The sequence below is a fragment of the Zeus faber genome, assembly GCF_960531495.2.
Source record: "Zeus faber genome assembly, chromosome: 1".
In the NCBI taxonomy this organism is placed as follows: domain Eukaryota; kingdom Metazoa; phylum Chordata; class Actinopteri; order Zeiformes; family Zeidae; genus Zeus; species Zeus faber.
Genome location: NC_137193.1, coordinates 21,526,645 through 21,539,864, shown reverse-complemented (window position 1 = coordinate 21,539,864; position 13,220 = coordinate 21,526,645).

Sequence of the window (13,220 nt, the reverse complement as noted above, 5' to 3'; positions counted from 1 at the left end):
ACTGGACAGAAATTCATCAACTACTATTTCTCAGAGGAGACATGAAAGTCTTCTTGCCGTCTTACTTTGGTTCATTGTTTTGAAATTTGAATGTGATCATAGCTCTTTTAGGATTCTCACTAAATTTGTGGAAATTGTGCCTCTCATGCTATTACCCTTGATGAAGGAAAAAAACGCCTGTCAGAGAATTATGGCTGAGATAGGTGCAGTTGTTTTTCTATGAGACTCCTCGAGTACAATTCTGACAAAATCTCCTTCACAGCCTGTTTTTTATTGGCCGTGATGTACAGATTTGCGTACCCAGTAAAAAGATTGATCACTAAAACCAAACATGATAGGAAGTTGTTCATTCAAATGCATCAGATCTTCTTTTGGGGATATGTGCATTAGGAGAAAGACAGACATACTATCTGAGGGGCTGTGACCCATGATGTGTGCGCGTGTGTCTATACTCGGGGATACTAATCTCAGTCTGCCTCTTAGTGTGTGATAAGTTGAGTCAGTTTGCAGTCTGCTATTGCAGGTGTCCTTTTGCCCCACAGTGACGTAAGGAGGTGTATTATGAGCAAACACAGAAACGTGGGACGTGAGTCTTCCTCTAAACCATAAATGGGAATGTAGGGCGGCTGGTGAATGACCTAATGCTCATTATCTCTATGGGACGCATGCTGGTATGCACATACTTAACCACTGTACATGTACAGTACATACTCAATGCAAGGCATCTGGAGGTACGCAGATGCACATAATAGGCCTACACCTCTGATAATGTGTGCCTGTAAAGCCCTTTCACTACAACATCCTATAAATATGATCAAGGACTGTTTAGATAAACATTGCCTTCCATGCATTATTTTTTCTTTGTATTCCGATAGTATTGATTTAATGTGGTATGAATAATGTCACAATAATTATGAATGACTATTGCAGTTATACCTTCAATTATTGCTATGTCACTTTGTCAATATTTCAAGAACCTTGTCTATTGCAGCTACTGTGCATTGATTATTTCAATTGTAAAAACAAAGCTAAAGACAAGGCATGGGAAAGCATAGCAAGAAATAGAAAGGGACTAGGTTAATAGGCTACTGGGCAAGTCATTGAAATATGTACCTATTACGTATTAAGAATAACCTTTTGTTCGACTATCTCTCTTATTGGAGCAGGGTGTCTTTTCAAGCGCCCCGGCACTCTGCTGTTAATCCACAACATTTGCAGTGTTTTAGTTTAGGGCAAGGTGTGACATCATACAATGTGACACTCCTTTGCTCCGAGGCAAGTCACCGCTGACTCAACTGGAGCGAGAACACATACCCATGTAGGAGTTTTTGTGTGTGCCACTGGGCACATGACATCATGGTGTCATCATAGCGCTTCGCTATAGCCAAAGCTACGCCTCTTGATGCAGAGATTATGTCATAGTGAGCCATGCTAGTAGGGATGCTGCTTCTGCTGCTGCTGCTGCTGCTGCTGTTATGGTAGTAGCTGTGGTCATTTTATTTTTTACACTTCAACACATCTCTCTTGAGTTGGAAGGAGAATAGCGGCGCGCACCAGATTTATGGAACAAAAGGATGAACTTGTATGCCCAGCTAAGAGAGAAGGCCTGAGGGTGAGTAGCTCATTGTCCTGCTTCAGAGGAAACGAGCAGCCACTGTTGGAGGAGACAGATTCTCAAGATGGATGCCTCGCAGATGGGAAGTTGTCAGACAAAGCCATGGCGTTGGACTCGGACGTAGAGGCAGAATGTGCCTTGAAGAGAAGCCAGGGGTTCAGCAGGTCGTCCTCCTATGGAGAGTGCAGACAACCTCAACCCAGGAAGGACAACAGAGAAGAGGGACATGTGGACAACAGTTCCGATGGAATGGCAGCTGCAGAGCTGGCTTTCTCAGATGCCGCACGACACCGCATACGTCTCGAGAAACGGGACCATTTCTGCGAGGAAAGTCAGCCTCCGTGGCTCGGTGTAGTCAGTCCTCAAGACTTATGGTTGTCATTGATGAGGTGTCTCTCCCTGCGATGGCCTCCTTGTTTGTCCCTGAACAGAGAAAGTGAAAGAAATGTTGTCTACCAAGAGGACCTTAACCAACCAATGGGAGAATCAACTAATGGGAGCTCATCGAGCTCATCTAGCTCACCTAGCCATGATGGGGCCTTAGCGGATAACAGGAAAGAGGAAGCGACAAGAAAAGTAGTCACGGGTCCGCCCCCTGGCTGTGGAGTTTGTCGTTCCTCACCGAGGTCGCCAAGAGCCAGACAATCTTCTGACATGATGTTAGTTGAGAGAGAAATGTTTTTGGAGGTGGAGCTGGTGGATATAAGTGAAGAAGTCGGTGATCCCCGGTACCGCGCAGAATGGAGACTGTCTGAAAAAAACAAAGATCTGGCGCAGGGTGTGTGGCACTCAAGAACCCTGAAACCAAGGGATTGAGTCTTTAAGTTGAAGGGTTTGGTTAATTTGCATTTGTCTGCATTAAAATTTGCATTAGCACTCACTGATGGCTAAGGCTATCAAGGCTTTTTGGACTGTATCTTATAGTTTTGTTTTTTTTAGTTTTTTTTTAACAAATGGCCTCAAATTTCTCTCTAGAGGAAGTATGGGAAATCAGGGTTTTTTTTTGGTATGACTGCAAGTCAGTGCCCTTCATACCAGCACACCACTGTGTGAGAGGCAGTGGCTGTGGTTAACTGATTAGATGTGCTATTTTCAGCAACACACACAGTTGCCGCTTATGTTTAGTTCTCTGCCTTTCTAGGTCTCGCAAAGAAAATTTCACACATGGCTGGTTCCAAATGACACGAGAATATGTAAAGTATTTCTGAATAAAAATAGTTTTGTTTTTTTATTAATCTTCAATCATTCTATTTATATTATGTATAGTATGAGAATATATAAAGCTAGTGTAAGCATTTTAAAGGTGGTGAATTATCATTCCTCTGCGGGGAAAAAAAACCATGACTACAGGGACACTGCTGGAGAAAGCCACGTCGTTATCAAAGAGCTTGGGTTATCTGATACAAGCGACACAAGCCAGCTTGATGTGTGCCCTCAGAAGACAAAATCTGAAGTGACAATAACATCAGCTTGGACTATAGCTGTATCTACACTTACAGATTTTTACTATTTTGACACAGGGGTTCAGGGATCATAAATAGATAATATCTTTGTTATTCAGAGAACCTTACTGAGTGATGTTTGTGACACTGGAGTGTTTCCTGTCTCTTGTTTTGTAAAGCATGTGATATAAATTATTAACATTTCTGCAAAATCTGAAAGTTGAACATGCTGTTTTTATTCCAGCATATTGGCATTGTGAGCTCAGATTTTTTTTTTCTCACTGGAATCGAAGAAGAATTGTCCAATATTTAGCCACCTTTTAGTGACTCTGGCAGTAATTTATGCTTGACTGGACCAGAGCATCATCCAACTCACACATACACAATACATCATCATGCACACACCAAAGTACGGTTTGTCAAAGGATACAGCCAGACATGTACAGCCTCTAATAGAAATTGTCGCGCCATGGAAGCTGTTTTCAGGTTTACTTATTGAGGATTGATTGTGTTGTTCTTTTTTTTTCTCCTACAATACTTGCAGATTGTTGTCGCTGGCAATAAGTCACGATGTGGCACAGTTATTACGTGCACAGTTATTATGTGCCACATCACGGCCGGCCTCACTCTGCTGTTCCGAATCCATGTATCCATTCATAATGTATGTATTTAATATAAAAAAAGACCTGTGAGGAAATACAAAACCAAAATGCTTAACATCCCCCATACAGACAAAGGTGTCGCATCGCCGGAGAAATTGCGCTTTTTCTTCTGTACCTGTGTGGAAGGGGCTGTAATTCCGCTGATAAGAGGCTGGCAGCGTGTTTGCACTGATGAGCTCGGGGTGGAGCAGGATGGAGGTGATTGCTTGGCAGGGGCGGTGGTGCCAGCTCAGCCCCATCACTGTTATTGAGGGGCACTGGGGAGCTGAGTAGGGAGATGGAGAAGGAGGAGGACGAGGAGGAGGAGTGTGACTACATTGTGAGCTTGATAAAGGAGCATGAGGTGAGCGATTGCGAGACATATGGAAGGAGCAGAGAATAAGAGGACGGAGAAAGCGAACGGAGAAGACAGACTGGAAAGTGAGAGCTACAAATCGATTGGGAGTCTTATCTGCCAGTGGTACAGGGACGCAGTTCAAAGAGAAGAGAAGGGGGAGAATGCAGTCTAATCAACGGCAAGCCGGAGGTTGAACCCTTGAAGCTGCAAACCTGGCAACCCATCATCACTAATTATCTACTCATTAGGTGAATGGTGACTCAGGCAAGGACGTGCTATTCATCTAGACTTGCAGCCGGTATTCTAACTTAAATCCCTGATAGGCAAGACGTAAATTAGTGAGTAATTAAACAAAATAAAAAAGTAACCGTGACATGTACAGCTCTATAACTATAACTTCAGTATTTTCATGTCAATGTCAACTCATTGTTCTCCAAGCCAGTTATTGTGTTTGCTGTCGGCTTGGAAGCCTAATATTATCGTGTTATTATTGAGAAAGGTATTGACTGGCCCAAGCCTCCAAAAGCCTTTCATTTTGACGTTATAGAATCTCCCAGCATGTTACAGTAGTTTTCTTTAAAATGGATGGTGGTCTTTCAACAAACTGTCTATCAACTTCTCACCTCTTTGCATTCTTCCAACGCATACAAACCATTCAGTCCATTCTAAACATAGGCTTGTGACTTTGTCCTGGGTGCACCCCTCTGGCACCTGTCTGGCAGCCTCTTGTGGGGGGAGCACAGAGCTGTAATGACACCTACAGATGGAGAGAGAGCGATAGAGGACATGAGTCACAGAGACGGAGGGGTGTTGACACTGAGAGAGGGAGACCGAGGCGGAGGGATGATGTTTGTAGTCTGTACTGTAGGGCGAGGTGAAAGAGATGCAGAGTTTATTTACGTTTCATCTTTTGGAGACACAAGTGTGTTTGTACACTGAGTGCTGCAAGGGAACGTCTCTCAAGGCAGTTACATTACTGGGAGCTACAAATCCCAGCAAAGGACAAACATCCCCGTCCCCAGAGGACAGACGTGACCTCATGAAGGGGCGATCTGGGAGAGGGAGGGAGAGAAGGACACTTAATACTTTATCTCTTTAGTCTCATAGCTAGGGCTTTCACGACCATCCCATTTTCGTTGATGATTGTCATACAACTTGCCATTAACAATTTACTTGTCCTTTTGTTAATTTTATGCCACAGTCATAGAATAAGCATTTACTAGTGTAATAATATATATCCACCTTGAGAGGATGAGTCATTTACTGACATTGAACATAAGTATTCGGATGGACAGTTAATTTGCCTCAGCCATACAAACTGAAACACACTTAACTCACATTTATTCATTGCAACATGATTGATATTGATTTTGAATTCCCCTAAAATTTGGATGGAAACCTGATTGTGGAATCAAACACTTTTTATGCAACAACATAATAATTGTGATAGCTCCACTTTTACTGTTATATAGTTTGATGATTTTCAGTAAGATCCATTTTACTTAAAAAATGAGTAGCCGTGTGAAAACCACTCTGTTGTGGTGGTTTTTATCCTAATTCCCCCACTTCATAGAATATAAGAAAATCCAGAGGATGAGAAAACTTCATCATAATACCAGTTAGTTGTACAAACAAACCTATTTGTGTGGTTAAATCATTCTGTAGAAAATAAAACAGTTATTCTTAGGTTTTGTTATATAATAAACAAAAGAATAAACCTGAATCGATGCAAATTCTTGTTTCCATAACAGAAGGAAATTTTACTCCCTAAACAAAATAGAGAAAGAGCTGTAGAATGTTTCCCTCCTCAAGCAACATACAATTATTGAAAATTATTGACCAAGTTTCCAAGCTAAGCCTCTTCGAGAGACATTGTTTGGCAGACAATGGTGGAAAGTTTTCATCCTGAATTTAATTATCAGGTTTTTCTCTGAAGCTCTGCCTGCATTTGCTGGGGTCACACACTTTTAGTACTATAAAGTATCTGTGTATTTCTACACACACACACACACACACACACACACACACACACACACACACACACACACACACACACACACACACACACACACACACACAAACGTCATTGACTCCTTGAGACCCTTGAGAATGTCTGAATTCCTGGTTAAAGTTTATTCTTCTTGTACAGATTCAGAGTTATCACATAATATGACATCTAACTCCTTGTGCCACAATACCACAGTTGGTATGCACTGTTCAGAATTGGACAATGGTAAGACAGTATGGCAACATTTAACCTAGTCTTTGAGAGAAGAAAGAGCTCAAAATGTTCCCGGGCTCCCAATTTCACAAACTCTCAAAGTTTGCACCACCAGCTTTCCCTGTAAACCAGCCCGGTGACGACAAGCAACCACTTTGTTAAACTTCAAATCACGGCTTATATTCATTTAATTCATGGGCTCAACGTTGCTATTCATCTATTCTCTGTTCTCTCTGTTCACTCTCTATTCTCTATTCTTCACATCTTACATTGTACCATTCAACTGGCGCCTATAATTTATACTTAGTGTAAGAACAAGTTGCCATTAAGTCAGATTGTCGATCACAAGGCAATTTCCTTGCCACTCATCTCTAAGGGCCGTAAAGCCACTTAAGCACCACTACCTGTGGTCACCGCCACAAAGGTACCAGATTCTGATTGTGATTGCATGGGGATCTTGCATTAAGTCCTATTTTCATCTCCAATAGCGATATTGTAGGATTTTTTAGCTAAGGTCAAGTGGTTCTTTTCTGGTGAAAGTCATCTCGGTCAAGCTGCTGATAAAATTAGAAGAAGGAGAGAGTCTAGACTTTGTGTGTGTTCACACTAATGTGAACCTCCTGTCTGTGTCTTACAGTTTTTAAAGGTTGTCGGACAACGACAACAACAAGAAGCTCTTTAGCTAGCAGATAGATGCTTGCACTGGAAAACTTTGAGTGATTTGGATTGTGTATAGCCCCTTTCCAAGAACAGAGTTTTTTCACGTGGATGTGCTCCAGACCGCAGGCATTTTGTCATCATGTGCCTCAGCTCCCCACTGAAAGACAAAACAACATATATGAAGACTCTCCCAGCCAGGTCTGACAAGCGCTAAAAAGGCTTTTGGCCAGACTCGTTAAAGCCGCCACGGGCAAAGCCAGCTCCGTCACCTGCAGAACGTGGCTTAACCATGCCCCCCTCGTTTGCCACATACCCCCACCACCTGACTTACGCCGGGGAATCTGGCCGCCGAGTCCCCCGGAGCAGGAGAGGAAGTGGACCACCACCATCTGCGCCCTGGGTCTCTGGATCCACTTGAACTTAAAGGGCTGAAGAGCAAGGTACCAACAGGTGATCCGCACATTGGTATCTTTCATGCGGTCGAGCCACTGCAGCGGGGCATGGTCCGAACAGAAGATGAAGGGGTGCCCCAAGAGGTAGTACCAGAGGGTTGACTAATTGGCATGCGGGACACGCGGCGCACCATTCATGGACATCTGCCCAAATGCCCGGCCAATAGAAGCGGTCCATTATCCACTGCAGAGTTATATCATGTCCGAGGGGCGATTGCCATTGGGTGAGCCGCCTGGAAGAGCATTTCCCAGCCGCTTTTTTGGCACTAACAACTGGGTTATTTCCTCTCTCGACCGACTGAGTGTCACGGCTCACTCAATATAACCCAATCAGCGAAAAATACGGGTGAGTGAGCGCAGTGTCTGGGCGCATCAATAATGTATCGATTTTAAGTCCCCCCTCAAAGGCCCCGCGAAGGGTACCGTCCCGCGACTGCTCCAGCAGAAAATCCTCCATGAAGGGGACTGGGAAAGACCCCAGTGGGGACTCCGCCGCTCCTGACCCCGCAGCAACCACTAACAACCCCTCAGCGTCATCGCTCACATCTCCCTACCGAACGTGAGTGCACTCCCCCAGCCTCCTTCATTAAAGTGTCAAATCCTGGCCAATCCATACCCAAAATCAGTGAGTGCAATAGGTAGGGGTTAACCGCAGCCTTCACCCCATGCTTTTTTCCCTGGTAACAAATTTCAAGCCGCACCACTGGATACGTGTGAATATCCCCATGCATACATCGAATCTCCACCCGTGATGCCTCCAACAAAGCCTCGGGTCGAACCAGGCGTTGGAGCTGGACCATCGTCGGAGAACAGCCTGAGTCCAGAAAAACCTGATGTCTATGCCACTATCCGTCTGTCCGCATGTTTGCAGAATATCTCAAATAGTTATGAACAGAACTGCAGAATTTTTTTTGATTAAATTATATTTTTAAATCCGAAAGTGATGACTCTTGGCACAGTCACAGCTGCTTGATGATGTGATCTGATCAAACTGTGTGTAACCAGCGGGAGGGTAACCTGTGCTTCTTGTTGAAAAGGTCAGGTAGAGAGGAGCTTCACTGACATGGTAGTCATCCAATCATGACAATGGCCAGTTCACGCTTGCATACAATGTTGAACATTTAAATATTTTATATTTTATATTTCGGCTGTGCGATATGATGATATATATCGTAAGATGATAGAAAAAATGAATCGTCTATATATATTTTTACGGCCCGACGAATGCCAGATTTCTGGATCTGTTGTTAATCCTGGTTGTGGAGAGCCCAACCCACCCATTACCGGTGCTTTGAACAGTATTTTGTCAAAAAGTGCAAAAATAAATTTGAAAAACGTACTTATTAAAGCTTATAACCTAACAAATTAATAAAAAATAAACACACAAAGATTTTTTTGATAGATACATTTTTTTAAAGGTGATATTACATAACATTTTGGTTTAAAAAAAATTCCGAGCTCCAGTGAACACATCATCCGAGTTTCCCAATATTTTATTTTATTTTGTTTATAATTACTTATTATTCCAAGCATCCCTTATTGCTTGGATGGATTTATAATGCCTAGTCGGACTTTTGTGCTTATTTTGATGAGTAACTTAAAAGTAGTGTAAAACAGACAAGTATAGGATAAATAATCAATGTTTCTTTTGTTTATTATACTTATTTAAAAATCGGGACACATCGGCTGCTTATTGGTCAGCCTTTTATACCGTTTCTATCACTATGTCACAAATCAGCAGCAGAACTTCTTTACAACACTATGTGACATCATTTGTGGTCACTGTGCTTTACGTCATCTGCACGTGGGAGTGATTGTATACAAACATGGAGGAGCATGGCACTTTGCGGACCAATCACGGCGCACGGAGCTTAACACGGAAGAGAAAAAAACACTGTCCCTTGTTTACAACTTACAACTTCCTAAACACCAGCTTGTGTTTGATGAGGAAATCTCAAATTGCACGATGGCACCATTTTGGATTACTATAACATCTGTCCGTCTGTTACCGAGCCGCGATGCCCCTCACCCAACCAAAGTACCTTTTTGTTTGCCGATCGCATTTTAGTTCAAGGATTCAGTAAATGAAAGTGAACACAAACAAGTCATTGAGTCATCATGTCTTAAGTAAAGTCAAGTCAGGATTCTCTAACTTCCAAGTTGAGTCTCAAGTCAGTTTTCTGTCACGTCAAGTTGCAAGTCATCAAAACAGTGATTCAAGTCCAAGTCACAATGACTCGAGTCCACATCTCTGCCATATCCATCCCTAAGTCTCAAAGACACGTCTATGGTCTGAGTGGCATTTTTAAGAAGAAAAAAACCTGTCTCCGAAGAGACTGGTTTGTTTCAGTTTCTCATCTTTGCCGAGCCCATCGTCACGGTTCGGATCGGACTCGACATTTTTCCGAATCTTTTATTTTTCTTCCCAAAAATAAATTATTTTTTAAAATATTTGTAGAAAATAAATATTTGTAAAAAACACTATTTGTGCTTTGCCGGTATTCGGATTTGGCTCCAGCTCTACTTTACGCGCTTGTCCTAGCAATGTTACTGCTTTCATTCACACATTCTTCCATTCACAGCCGTTCTGGCATTTTCCTAAATGATACTGGGGGGAAATGTGGGGAAATTTATGGAACGACTTTTAGGGAACATTAACAACATCTTCTATTCCCACATGATGCCAATACCGAACATTTCCAGTGGATTTACGGCTTTCAGTGCAAGTGGGACAGGGGCTTAAGAAGGCATGCTTGCTAATCAGTAAGAGTTATCAGGTTGTGTTTGTTTCTTTTATTCTCAAAAATTAACTTACATAATCAACATACATCCTCAATTTTGTGGTGATTTATACATGGTGTTGGGTATCTGTAGTGAACATCATGACAAGGCTAGCCTACCACTACTGTATGTGCCCCAACTAGTTAAATGACTACAGGATCCACAGTATTTAACTTGGGGGATTTGTTAAGTCCTAAAAAGTCCCCAAAATACAGCTGTGATATGAATGACAAGGCACTGCTTTGTCGGATGAACTTGGATAATATTTTGTCTGGGGAAATATCCCCAGAGGGTTTTCATAAGAGGCGCACTGTAACATTGCACTCACTGGGAGGGAGCGACATTGCCAGCGGTGATAAGGAGCTTTTGGACAAATTTATATTCAGTTAGGGTGACCTGCCGTGGAATATAACAACACGTGTATAGTTAAAAGGATTTTACTGCCAAGTACAAATTATCTTTGTATAAGTGGCTTAGGCCGAATAGTTTTCCCAAGGGCAATGGGAAAGTTTCTTGAAGCCAAAATTAATCGGATGAAGATGTGCTGCTAAAGCAATTCTCTTCAGCATGGTAGTGCATTAACCATTTTTTAATAATCTGATGTATCATAGCACACCATTCCCAATCTCACTGCGATCTAGCCTCTGGAGACGAGCTGACTTTATATTCCATTGTTGATTTTCCATAACCATGATGGTTTCTGCCTTCCCGGGCAATACAATTGGATTAAATTTACTGATATATCAGATGATTTACCATGTGAAGGAGCAGCAGAAGTTCATAAACTATATCTCACAGCACTGAACATATCACTCTTTATGCGTCTGAATGTGTGTCTTTGTTATGGCCTCTTGTCACACCCCTTTAGAGATAATGGACTGTTCGGAATGTTGCATCATTCCCAGGAAGTGAAATCCTCTGCCTTTTCTTGTCCTCTGGTCACTGAAAACGAAGACTTTTAAAAATGCCTTCCAGGTTGGAGATTTTTAGGAGATTTTTGGGGGGATTTGTTGGAGATTTCAAAAGTCCCTAGTTTCTTGAAAACACTGACGTCAAGACCTCAACTTCTGCATTTGCAAATCAGGAACCTACGAGCGCCAAAGTGTTCGCCTTGTCTTCCCCACCCCCCAAAGGGGCAAAATGGCTAGAGTCTGCTTGGCCTATGCCCCTGATGTCTTGAATCCTAACGCCCCTGTTGTGATTGAATATTATGAAGAAGCTCAATATTCATGCTCCTAGGTGGTTATATGAAAACTTGCCATTTTGTGTCCCTCAAACAAAACTGCTCCGTAATTCTGAGTAAACTATAAAAACAAATAAAACTTTTTATAATTTTCATGACGTAGCTCGTAACATAAAAACACATACTTGTTTTCTTTCGTTTTTTAAAGAGTTTTAAACACTTATTTTGTGTGAAGCATCTTGCAAAACATGTCTAAATGGCCTGTCCCTTAGTATGATTTTTGTACTTCAACAAGCCATTGAGGCCAAAAAAGTCAAACTATCATATAAAAATGTAAACTTATATAAAGCCTCAAGTGTCGTTTCATTACTCATGAATGGGTTTTATTCTTAATATGTGTAAAATGTTAAAAAAAACAACAACTATTTCCGGGTTCCCAGGTTGTCGTCAACCCTGTTTCTTTCAATGAAACCACCCTTTCAGAGATAATGGACTGTTCGGAACGTTGCATCATTCCCAGGAAGCGAAATCATCTGCCTTTTATGAAGTTGATGGTGAAAACACAGGTATGTGTCCTCTTCTTTTAATGAATTATCTTTGCATTATGTAATGTCTGACAGAGGGGGACAAGCCTGTTGTGTCACCCCTGTTACCACAAAAGCATAAGTTAGAAATGTATTTGTTTGAAATTTTAAATCTTCATATAATATATCAACAATTTAAAACAACATTTAAGCCTCTCATGAATGCACACCATGTGGTTTTATGAACTTTACCACATGGCTAGTAATGGCTGCCAATAACATTTTTCGTCAACCCTGTTACCATCATCTCTGTTACCCTTCTAGGGTAAATGGGTTGACACTTTTTTTTTTATTGGCCATTGGCCATTACTAGCCATGTGGTAAAGGTCATGACACTAAATTGTCGTTTTTTTTCAACATTTACATTTTATGTGTATTGAAACGACACTTTAGGCTTTATTTTTTATTATTATTATTATTGCGGTTTTTTAACCTGTGCTGTCGGCATGCTAGGCATACAACACAGAGTATTTGTATGTCATTGCATCTAGGACAGAGTTAGTCTGCAAGTGGAGTTCAAGTTCTCAACCTGCAATGACATTCTTTATTAATTCTTAAATCATCAAGAACTGCTGCAATAACTCTGTCCTGTGGACGACCTGTGGGATGACAAGAGCACAGCTTTTTGTAAAACAGAGCCGCCACCAATCCCCCCCGTTGGAGAACTATTTTACCCTATTTGGGTCTATAAACAGCTAATCACTACTCCAAGAAGGGGAGATTCACCACGGATGAGACAATTAAACAAAGAACCAAACCACATTTACACAGAAAACATAAACATCGGACGACAACATGTATTGAAAAACAGAGTTAATCACGTCCAGGAAATCTAGAACAGCAATTAGGCACGTGGCCGCTTCCTGTCAAAGTTATGGTAGTAAATGAGGGAGGAAATGAGAGGGATGCAACCAGGAGGGTGCTGGGGTGCATTTAAAGCAGGTGTTGGTGCTGTGTGCGCGTGTGTGTGTGATGGGACCACCTGTATGTGTATGTATGTGTGTGTGTGTGTGTGTGTGTGTGTGTGTGTGTGTGTGTGTGTGTGTGTGTGTGTGTGTGTGTGTGTGTGCGTGTGCGTGTGTGTGTGTGTGTGTAAGGTGTCCACCAGTGAGTGTACAGGACTTTTCCCAATTAGCTCTGGTGTACGGCCGGTATTAGGTCGTGGCGCCTCAGTGCCACGGGTGGTGATTGGCCCAACTTGGCGGGGGCGATGTTTTATATTTGTTGTCTTCTCTTTCAGTGACGTGACGTGACGTGTCAACATCAACGATCCCACAAGTTAT